Raw genomic sequence first — 11,390 nt, forward strand, 5'->3', positions numbered from 1 at the left:
ATTAATCCAAAATCTCACTGGTTTAAACATGTAAAAATTATTTTACACTCAAGCAAAAACCACTGTAGGTCCTGGCAACTCTCTGGGGCAGCTGTCCCCATGTGGTGACTCAACAAATCAAGTGCTAACATTAGGTTCTCTGCCATCCAGCTGCCAGGCACCCACCCATACCCCAACCCTCTGTCCCAAGACTAGCCTCTCTGCCTCATACTGGTACCAAATGGGAGGGCCTGTGCTTAAGGAAGAAATCAGGCCTCACAGGAGACATTCAAGCAAAGTTTAGCTGCTTTTCCAGAAAAGAAAGGAAACTCATGCATCAGAAAAAGTGACTGATAAACATACCAAAAGAATATGGCTGCACAAATACCAGAATCTGATCAGTTAAAATAGTTCAATGAACTTCTTGGAACCTACTATAAACTTAAAGAAACATGCTTTTTGGATTATGTTAAAGACTTCACAGGAAGAGAAGTAATACCTGTTGAGATAACCTGCTCAGAACATTGCTTATAGAAATATTTTTAAATGATGCAAAGAATATCCATTAAATTTCAGGAATATCATATTCAGCAGAATGAAGTCCTGACAGCAAAAGCACGACTCTTAACTAACCACGATAGAGAAGTCCTGATGGATGGACTTTCAGCAAAGGACTGCCAACAGCTATTGCACTGGAAATGAGGATTCATCTGATAGAATCCCTTGAAAGCAGTAGCCACCAGGTTAAACTCTTTGTCATGACTGTTTGGCAAATGGAAACTACTGAGATACAAAGTTGCAATTTACCAGGAATAATCAAAACAGAAGGTCTTACTGTTTAGTTAAAATAATAAGGTGCAACATTTGTTATGGTTTTAAGATTGAGCAGCTTGGCAGTTCTTCAACTGTGACTATTAATTTTAAAGTAAAATACGTGTTCAATCGTGTATAAGAAAAATGTTTTATTACTAAAAGTGAAATAAATGGAAATATCACTGACTAGTTGTTTATACCATAGAGTACCATAGTATTCTGACCAGTCTGTGGACACCTTGAAATGTTTTTCAATAAGAATTATCCTCTAGATATTCCTGTTCATTTACATCTGCCTCACACTGATGGTAAATACATAAAACAGTTACTTGCTTTAAAAGAAAAATAATTCAGGCTGCTTTCACACTGTGGTTATCTTACCATGTCGCCTCCTTCATGATTGCTAAGACAAGAGAACGGAATGAAAGGATGGTGTTTGCTTTTCTACTGCCACACATCACTCCCATTCATATTTACTTGGCCAGAGCTGTAACATGGCTCCGCTTAGGTGCAAGCAGACTGCAAACTGTAGCCTTGTATTCCCAGGAAAGAAAGGAGAACTGGATATTGGTTTGCACTACTAACTTTTATTTTTTCTCTAAGTATTGAAGTTACTAATACAAACTATAGTAAATAGATGGGATATCTTGAGTCCTGACTTCATGCTTAATCAATATCTTGTATAGGTTAGTCTCATACAGAAAATAAAGACAAAAATTTTTAATTGAAATGGTAATAAAATTGACACTTTTCAAGCTTACTTCCTTAAAAAAAAAAAAAACTTCCCACAGACTATTGTTTTCATGAGAAAGGAGCTCATTACTCTTTTGCTTTTTTTTTAAGTGGGATTGTTTTTTTGTTTTGTTTTGTTTTGGCTGCGCTGGGTCTTTGTTGCTGCACGCTGGCGTTCTCTAGTTGTGGTGAGTGGGGGCTACTCTTCATTGCAGTATGTGGGTTTCTCACTGCGGTGGCTTCTCTTGTTGCAGAGCACAGGCTCTAGGTGCACGGGCTTCAGTAGTTGTGGCGTGCAGGCTCAGCAGTTGTGGTGTGTGGGCTTTGTTACTCCGCAGCATGTGGGGTCTTCCTGGACCAGAGATCAAACCCATGTCCCCTGCACTGGCAGTTGGATTCTCAACCACTGCACCGCCACGGAAAGTGAGCTCCAGAAAGGAGCTCATTACTCTTTTATGGCAATACTGACTGGCATTTCAAAAAAAAAACCCTAGGTCTTAATTATACTGTGATTAAAATTCTTATATACTTTTAATTTGCAGATTAACCCTAACATATTTCCACCCTCAGGGAGAAATATTTATCCCAATGCAATAAGAAGTGTAAAGAAATAAAGAATGAATAATAATTTTAGAATCAAAGAACTTAAAGGGAACTTCAAGAGATGTGACTTTATTATGAAACATTTACTGAGCCCTTTCTACATGTTAGCAATACATACATATCACCCTGTAATGGATGATAGTTCAGGAAACACGAAAATGTGTAAGTCACAGTGTCCCTGCCCAAGAAGTTTACAATGTATAGGGGAAACAGACATTAAAATATTCTGTGAGATCATAGAAGGAATAAATACTTTTGACTTGAGGAAGGTACATCAGAGAAAGTTAAATGGAAGAAGTCTCAAATCTGGGCTTTGAAAAGAGAAGCAGTGATGGGGGAAAAGGATGGGTATTCTAGTGTAATGAAACATTAATAAACAAAGGAAAGCAGAGCCATTCTGAGCACCACAAGAAGGCTGTCTAGGTCCTCTAAGCAAAGAGTCAACGTGTTCCTCTAATGAGTGCAAGTAAAAAGTAAGCTGGTATATCTCAACCAAGAGAAATTATGTTCTAGTGTTACAATTAGGAGTGAGAAGTTTTAGACTCTACACTGAAAAAATTTAAGATGTAAAAGTACACGACATGATCAAAGAAATAATGAAAATGACTTTGGTGAGTGTTGTAGCTGATACCACAGTTGGGCCTCAGTCATGGAGAGTGCTGAATGCCAGAGAAAGGACTTTATCCTACGAGCAGGGAAAGATCGTTAGAAGTTCTTAAGAATGACATGAAGTGACTAGATTTCTGTTACATAGGGAAATTAAGGTTGCAGAAAGAATAATAGAGAGGAAAAGTTTAAAAGCAGGTCATTTTCGGAATTCCCTGGCGGTCCAGTGGTTAGGACTCTGTGCTTCCACTGCAGGGGACACAGGTTCGATCCTTGGTGAGGCAACTAAAATCCCGCATGCCACACAGCGCAGCCAAAAAGAATAAAATAAAATAAAAACAAAAGCAGGTCATTTTGTTAGTTGGTTATAGATGGGGAGTCATGATGATCTGCAGTAGAGGCAAGGCAATGACAGTAATAGTGGTTGGTGAAAGAAAAGATGAATTTGATAAATTTGTTAAATTTTTGCAGACTGATCAGTTGTAAATATAAGGATATGGGAGAAGGATTTAAGAACTACATTCTAGTTAATGGATTCTATCATTTTAGGGAGCACAGCAAGAGGAACTGTGTAAGAGAGAAGCTGATCAATCTATTAGGGACATGTGGAATTTTGAACACTGGCAGTGTTGAGTCCTAGAGCTACGATATACTAACTGTTTGATCTTAAACAAGTTACTTAACCTGTAAGTGCCTCTGAGGGTTGAACAAGCTAATGAAAGAGCTTAGTACAATGCCAGAATCATAGCAAGAGATCAACAGTGTTAGCTATTTTTAACTATTACTATTATCATCATCATTATCATTATCATCCATGTGTAGATGCCAAAAACAAAAAGACTGTTGGGAATCACTGCTCATGAGAAAGATGAGGATGTGAAATGGGGATTTTATAGTAACACAGAGATAAGGATTGAGTATAACAAGAGAGGAGAAGATGGCCAAAGATGGGTGTAGTTTGAGGAGAGGACTGAGATCAGAGCTTCCATTTAAGGGATGGGTAGAACAGTAGAAATGTATGGGGTTCTCTGGGGGACAGGAGCCATTCATCCCTTGGCCTATGATCACTACATGATTGTACCAGACATGTCCAGGCACAAGGAGGCAACACCACTGGAGGCAGATCTTCTCTACAACATTAAATGTCCCCAAAGCTTAAGCCCAGTGTTGTTTATCTTACATCACAAGTGTTCAAGACTCAGGATTGTTCTTCATGAATCACAATATCACAGGAAACCTCTCAATCACCTCATCTAATTCTTTATTTCAGGTAAAGAAATTGAGGCCCCATGTGACTTGAGCAGGTCAGATTTCAGTTAATGACAAAGTTTAGACTTAGGTTGCCAAACATAATGCCACAAAGCCCATGGGGAGTGTGGCATTGAATCTAATGGCTTAGGAATATGGTAATGCCTTTAAAGGGTGCTCTCTTTCCATCTTCTCAAGGGGCACTTGCATTACTCAGGGTTTCTCAACCTCAGCCCCATTATTAACATTTGGGGCTGAACAACTCTCTGTTGAGAGGGGCCATCATCCTACTGTAGAATGTTTAGAGCATCCTTTCTACCCGCTAGATGCCAGCACATACCCCTCAACCCAGCTGTGACAACCAAAAACACCTACAGACACTACCACATGTCACTTGGAGGATAAAACTGCCCCAGGTTGAGAATCACTGTTCTAGCTGATATATGTTAATTTTCTCCACTAAGAAGTGATAAACTCACTCAAATGCCCAGATTTTAAAATACATGCTCAGATTAATAAAATTGGAACTTGTTTGCTTTGGGCTATTGATCTTGGAAAGAATTTATCTGTCTCCTTCAAAAAATGGGGAATTAGAGTTTGGGTATTTGAAATCATAATAGTCACTGTATCAAATACCCATTTCAATGAATGACCCAAATAAGGCCTCAGTAAATTACTCCAAATTATCATCCAAAAAAAAAAAAAAAAAAAATCGGGCCTCCCTGGTGGCGCAGTGGTTGAGAGTCCACCTGCCAATGCAGGGGACACGGGTTCGTGCCCCGGTCCGGGAAGATCCCACATGCCGCGGAGCGGCTGGGCCCGTGAGCCATGGCCGCTGAGCCTGCGCGTCCGGAGCCTGTGCTCCGCAACGGGAGAGGCCACAACAGTGAGAGGCCCGCGTACCACAAAACAAAACAAAAAAAATCATGATTAAAGATGAAATACTGTTTTGGGAAATAAAGGAATAAAGTAAAAAATCATCTGTTAGCACTGTACCAAATAAATGTTTACATACCTAATTTTCTAATCCCGCTCTACAGTTTTTTCCCAACTATGTTTTACAAAATCCTAGTTCCAAGAGATATTAATAGGCTTTCTGTGGGAAAAGCATTTTCTATTCAAGCAAGTTTAGGAAATGCTGGATCAGACAAAGGTAAACACTTTCCCACACAACTCATCAGAGCCTTTACTTTTGTTTATGAGCAGTATAAATCTCCATAAAACACAAACAAGTCGAGTTGTTTCTCCACCTTATTTAGCTACACGATGTTTTTATTTGTTTGTTTACACTTTCTCAAGGAGTTAATATTTCTCAGAACCCACTGGCAAACACGGCACTAGCCCTACTGCCTCACTAGCTTCTCTGGGCTCACTGACTGAGCTTTGGAGCTGCAAGGACCACATGACATAGAATTTGAAGGTGATGTAATGCCAACCAAGCCTGCAGATAAGCTACTGACAATTTGGAGCCATTGTACTGTATAATTTCTTTATCTCATGCATACACTAAATTGAATTTCTAATCCAGAAATTGCTGTTATACCTGAAAGTATAACCAACCAAAAAGTTGTTGTTTTTTTTAATGGTAAACCATGGGAATTGATCTTGCCATATTAAGCAAGAAAAAGGGGTTTATTGGAAATATTTTGGGGGTAGTTAGCATTGTGAAGGAAGCACTGAACAGCACAGCCACCAGAAGGACAGGAATCAGAGACACCCCAGGCACCTGAGGAAGGGACAGTTGACCTGGCTCCAGCCATCAGATGGCCCAGTTCCAACCCACTTTCTATCTGATATCTCCCCTAATGATCCAAACTTCCAGAAGAAGACGCTGATTGGTTTAGCTTGGGTCACGTGCCTACTATCTAGCCCCACCCCCTAATGTCATGGGTAAGGTCTCATGATCTACAGCCCCACCAGAATGACAGAGTGGAGGAGGGGCAATCCCCCAACACATGGATGCTGGACAGAAAATAAGAGACATGCCTTACATTCACTGGGCAGCAAAAGTAGACATATACTTTATTTTGTTCCAGTATTCCTATCTCTTCTAGTCAGTTCTTTACATTTCTTACACACAGCACTGCAGCATTCCAAATGGCCAGCCCTTCTTCCTCAATCACCTTCAGCAGACATGAGAGTCTGTCTTACAGAGAATTCAAAAAAGTCCTTTTGGGTTTAGTCCTTCTACCACAAAACCTGGCACAATTAATGACTCCCAAGGAAGAATCATTTAGTCTAATTATCAGCTAAGCTCATTCACTTGTAACAGCCGCCTAAAACACAAGGACAGAAAATTTAAGGCACCATAAGAAGGAGGAAGGAGCGTTTAAAGACAAATATAACAAATCAATTCTTCCTGACCCCCAAATGACCCAAGTAAAGGCATTTAGCATCTGCCCTTTTCCCATCCTCAGGTCTTTTGGCCCCAGGTAATTCTAAAATTCTTTTGATAATCATCAATTTCTGTGAAAACAGAGGGGAGTCTATTTTATGATAATGTTTTCTGATCTCAGACTAAGACTGTTCCTGCCTCTGGGGAAATTCCTTCTACCGGAAAAAATTTTTCTTTGGGCCACGGTTTTTTGAAGTATTTGTCATCAGTACACTGTAACTTGCTAATAAGCAGAAGTGCAACACGGAAGTTAGACTGTTAGACAGTTTTTATTTTTATTTTTGAGCCTGTTTAAAAAAAACCTTTGCTTGGGCAAGTTCTCATTTGGGTTTAATTATTTGCATCTTGTCTTTGCTGTAGCAAAAGTCTCAATCAATTTTACTGGACAGAAGAAAAGAAGAAAGGCATGATTTCCAACCAAGATTTAAAACTACATTCATATTTATGAATTATGCCTTTTTAGTCCCCTGTAGTCTAGGGTGAAAATTTTACATAATCTTTATTTATTTCTACATTTTATTATGTAGAAAACAGAAATTCAAGTAAGAAATCACATTGCTTGAGAAAGGACAACACACTCACAATACCTCTGACACCAGCTGTGTGGGTTTTCCACACATCAAGTAATTCCATGACACCAGCTGGCTGTCCTACAATTCAATTCAATTCTTACATTAATCAGAGTTAGCACAGACCCCACAGGTTAATGGCTCAGTCTCACAAGACTGTCCCCCACATCATATGCCAATCACAAGTACTAAGTCCCCAGGCTACCCACAGCTTCTGTCTGGCTTGGCTTCCAATAAGAGCTTCCCATGACCCTCCCTCCTTGGATGTGATCATTTGCTTCAACAGCTCACAAAACTCAAGTTAACACTTACGTTTACCAGTTTATTATGCAATAAGGGATGTTATGAAGAACAGAGATGAAGAGTACATGGGGAGGACTGAAAGGGTCCTGAGCACAGGAGCTTCTTCCTTTGTGGAGCTGGGTTTGCACCACATGCCCAATTCGTGGATGTGCTCCCCAATATGAAAGCTCCCTGAATCCCATACTATTGGGATTTTTATAGAGGCTTCATCACAGTAGGCATGATCAATTATGAACTCCATTGGCAGTTCCTCTCCCCTCTCCTATGAATGGGAAGTAGGGCTGGGAGCTAGGTAGCTTCATTTTCCAAGCTTCTAATCATGGCTTGGTCTTTTCTGGTGACCAGTCCCCATCCTGGAGCCCAGCAAGAATGACCTCATTAGAACAAAAGATACTGCTATCACCTAGGAAATGTCAAGGCATTTAGGAGCTCTGTGAAGGTAACTGAGGTCAAAGACTAAATGTTAGAATAAAAGATACTCCTAGCACCTCTATTTGCAAGGGTTTTAGGAGGTCTGTGTCAGAAACTTGGAAATATATATATTTCTTATGATTGCACACATGTCCAGTTATAAACCATTTTAAAGGATGCTGGCTGTGTTCTGTTATTCTGGTTTTCCTCCACTTCTTCCCCCTGCAAAGAAGGGGCTGCACTTTTCAGAAAAGGAGGTTCTGTGGAGAGAATGTTCACCTTCTCTGCATCTAGTCCTGGGAGAGGACAGAGGTGCTATCTGCCAATCTACCCACCACCATTTACTCAAATGGTTAGGGCAGGGAGAAGAGAACATAAAATAGAAATAAAAACTCTACCCACCCCCAAGCATCACTGACAATGCCTCAGGCACACATGAATCTAGTGAGTAAGAATCTGAGGACAAGACTTGTAGGAGGCATTTATCTTTGAAATAGATTTGAAGAGATTTGTTTTTAATCTACTTTACAATTTGTACTGAGTAGATCTTAAGTGGCAAAATTTCAGAGTAGGAAGAGAGGTCACTTACATTCAAGGAGAGAGAATTGGTTAATCAGAACTAAAAAATTACAGCTTTACTGGGTATGCATTTTAATTTTGTCTTCTGTCTAGCGCACTGTTGTTCTGAACAATTATGGAATGAACCTGTATATAGGAAGTCATCATCTATGGAGGGTTTCCTGTAGGTTGAGTGTCCATTAAGAAAAGTTTTCCTTTTCACCCTCTGGCTGTCCTAACAGCATAACAAATTAACGAGAAAATTTTCTGATATTTAGCAAACATCATGTGATTTTGGCAATGGAGAAATCCACAGTAGTTGGGTAGAAGAGTTGGCTCTGCCAGTAGGTGGACTGCAAGCCAAGTTAGCAATAGAAAGCCTCAGAAACGGGAGTTTACGGGAGGATTCTAGGAACAGGCTTACTAATTAGGGCCTATAACAAGATGCAGAGTAAAGGCAGATTATTCATGATAGGTCTTATGTTGGTTCAACTGCTTGGGCCCAAATGCCCACAGTAAGACATCAGTAGCCTGGAGAAGTGGCAATTGGGTATGCGGCACAACAGATTTCTTTTTATGTGTAACATAATTTCTTTAACCCTTTATTTGCAACTCCTCCTCATTTTTTGTTTGATTTTGTGTGTGTGTGTGGTTTCGTTTTGCTAGCATGCATTATGCTGGGATGTCTGTCCAAAATAAGAATTTTAATTGACAAGTAGGCTACTCATTTTCCCCATAGATCTACATTTTATAAACCCATGGCCAATAATGTATCCCACCCCACCCCACCGTATTATAGTAGCTGCTTAACGCTTGCAGATCTTGATAAAGATCTTTTGCTAGCCAAATTGTCTAAGTCTCACTTTAAGTAATACTCAGGCAATATTTACTCTAATTCATCAAGTATAGTTCCCTTTCCCTGGAGATACACTCAAACTCCAGCCTCATTTCAAAGAAAAACAAAACAAAACAAAAAACCTTGCCCCTCTCTCCCCACAGGATTATAGATCCATCTATTAGCAAGAGAGTTCTTTAAAATTCTATGCAAGCTTTCTCCCAATAAACAACAAGTCTTGGTCTCTTAAAATAGTATTGTATGTGAGGGAAGATGGGAATTATGCCAAATGCTACTTATGAAAACACTGTCATCTGCAAACTGAGAAAACAGTTAAGAGAAGAATTGAGCCTTTTTGAAGTGTTGCAATATTTATTCATCTTTTGTCAAGTCATAGAGAGAAGGCTTTCAGAAGTAATGGCTTGGAGCCTCCAGCAGTCCTAGATTCAAAACCTAGCTTTGAATTTACTGTCTAGATGACTTTGGAAAAGTTATTTTAACTGGCTGAGCCTGTTTCTTTATAAAATGGAGTAATAGTAATCACTTTTTGAAGTTGTTTGAAAGGAAGAGATAATATATATGTCATGTATCTGGCATATAGGCAACACTCCATAAATGGTTGCATTCTTAGTAAAATGGTGGCTAAATCCTGTGATCTTCATAGATAGAGATCCCCAACTCCTTCTAAGGAAAGGAGTCTAGGCTAACATTTTTCTATTGTAAAAAACAGATAATAGGTCTTCTCTATGAAGAGTTAGGCTGCCAGGAAGGTCAGAATTAAAAGTTGGACCCCTTTTCCCTGAATATACAGAGGACTGGCTTCAATAATATCACCCTGCTAGACACCTGAACAACTGCAATAAAAGCAATAAAAGACTGGGCTGAGGAGAGCACATTATGTAGGTACTGGGGCTGGAGAAAGAACAAAGTCTGAGAAGATAAATGAGAAAGACTGAGATGAATCAAGAGAACAACCATTTCCATAGGACAGAGAAGTAATACAAGGAAAAGACTTTTTTTTTTTTAATGCTTACGGGTATCCACAGAGAAATTAGAAAGGACACACACACACACACACACACACACACATACACACACGCTTCTGCAAAAAAGGAACAACCAGAGAAAAACAACAACAAATCCAGAGAAGGAATGGAAGTTATCCAATTCTGTTTAGAATGTACATGATCTGAAAGACAGTCAGGGCTATTTCCCCGAATACAAAGCAAAAATACAAGATAAAAACTCTTAGAGTGATGATGAGCAATTTGGGTAACAAGAGTTACACAGAAGGAGAGAACATGAGACCATAGAGGCTGGACTGAAGGAAGGCTATAGTCTTAGGATCAAAAGGGCCCACCAAGAGCCACACAGGGTTAACAGAAAAAAACCCACACCCAGACACTCCAAAGATTCAATTACTAAAGACTTAAAAATCATTGTACAGGCTTCCATAGAGGGTTACCTTCAAAAGAACAAGAATTCCATTGATATCAGCTTCTTATCAGCATCACTGGATGCTAGAAGACAATAAGAAATGTTTTAGAAGTTCTAAGAAAATTTTTTGAAACTAGAATTCTATACTAAGCCAAACTATCAATCAAATGTGAGAGCATAATAAAGACACTTTCAAACATAAAAGAACTCAGAATGTTTACTTCCTCCCCATTCAAAAAGTATCCATGTGAGGATACACTATAACAAATCATTAAAGGAATCTAAAAGTGAGAAGAAACACTAACTCAAAAGAGCTAACTCCAGGGAACTACTGAAGAAATATCGTGCATCAGGACAGGATATAAATTGTTCCAGATTAGAACAGGAGGTCAGTTCTGTGAAGAATGTCATTAAGCTGAAGAAGAATTCCGTTACACAAATGTATGATTAGGAATCAGAAATTTCTTAGAGATAAAATGAAAGCATTACATCTCTTTTATAAAAAAGAAAAAGAAAGGCAATTCAAAATATCAGGAAAAATAAAATATTATAAAAGAAAGCCATTATGCAAACATGATGCAAATTAAAATGTGATATATTTTAAGCAGTCAATTGGCTTTGAGAAAAATAAATAAATAAATAAATCCATTTGCCCCTAGTACATTTGCTTTTTTTTTTTTTTTTTTTTTGTGGTACGCGGGACTCTCACTGTTGTGGCCTCTCCCCCGTTGCGGAGCACAGGCTCCGGACGCGCAGGCTCAGCAGCCATGGCTCACGGGCCCAGCCGCTCCGCGGCATGTGGGATCTTCCCGGACCGGGGCACAAACCTGCGTCCCCTGCATTGGCAGGCGGACTCTCAACCACTGCGCCACCAGGGAAGCCCTACATTTGCTTTTTGAGT

General features: G+C 39.4%; 1 pseudogene; it reads left to right on the forward strand.

Annotated features, from left to right (window-relative positions):
• The first annotated feature begins 351 nt into the window (after window positions 1-351).
• Window positions 352-681, forward strand: LOC115847944 (mitochondrial import inner membrane translocase subunit Tim9 pseudogene; annotated as a pseudogene).
• Window positions 682-11,390: the final 10,709 nt, after the last annotated feature.

Source organism: Globicephala melas, chromosome 16 (assembly GCF_963455315.2).
Source record: "Globicephala melas chromosome 16, mGloMel1.2, whole genome shotgun sequence".
In the NCBI taxonomy this organism is placed as follows: Eukaryota; Metazoa; Chordata; class Mammalia; order Artiodactyla; family Delphinidae; genus Globicephala; species Globicephala melas.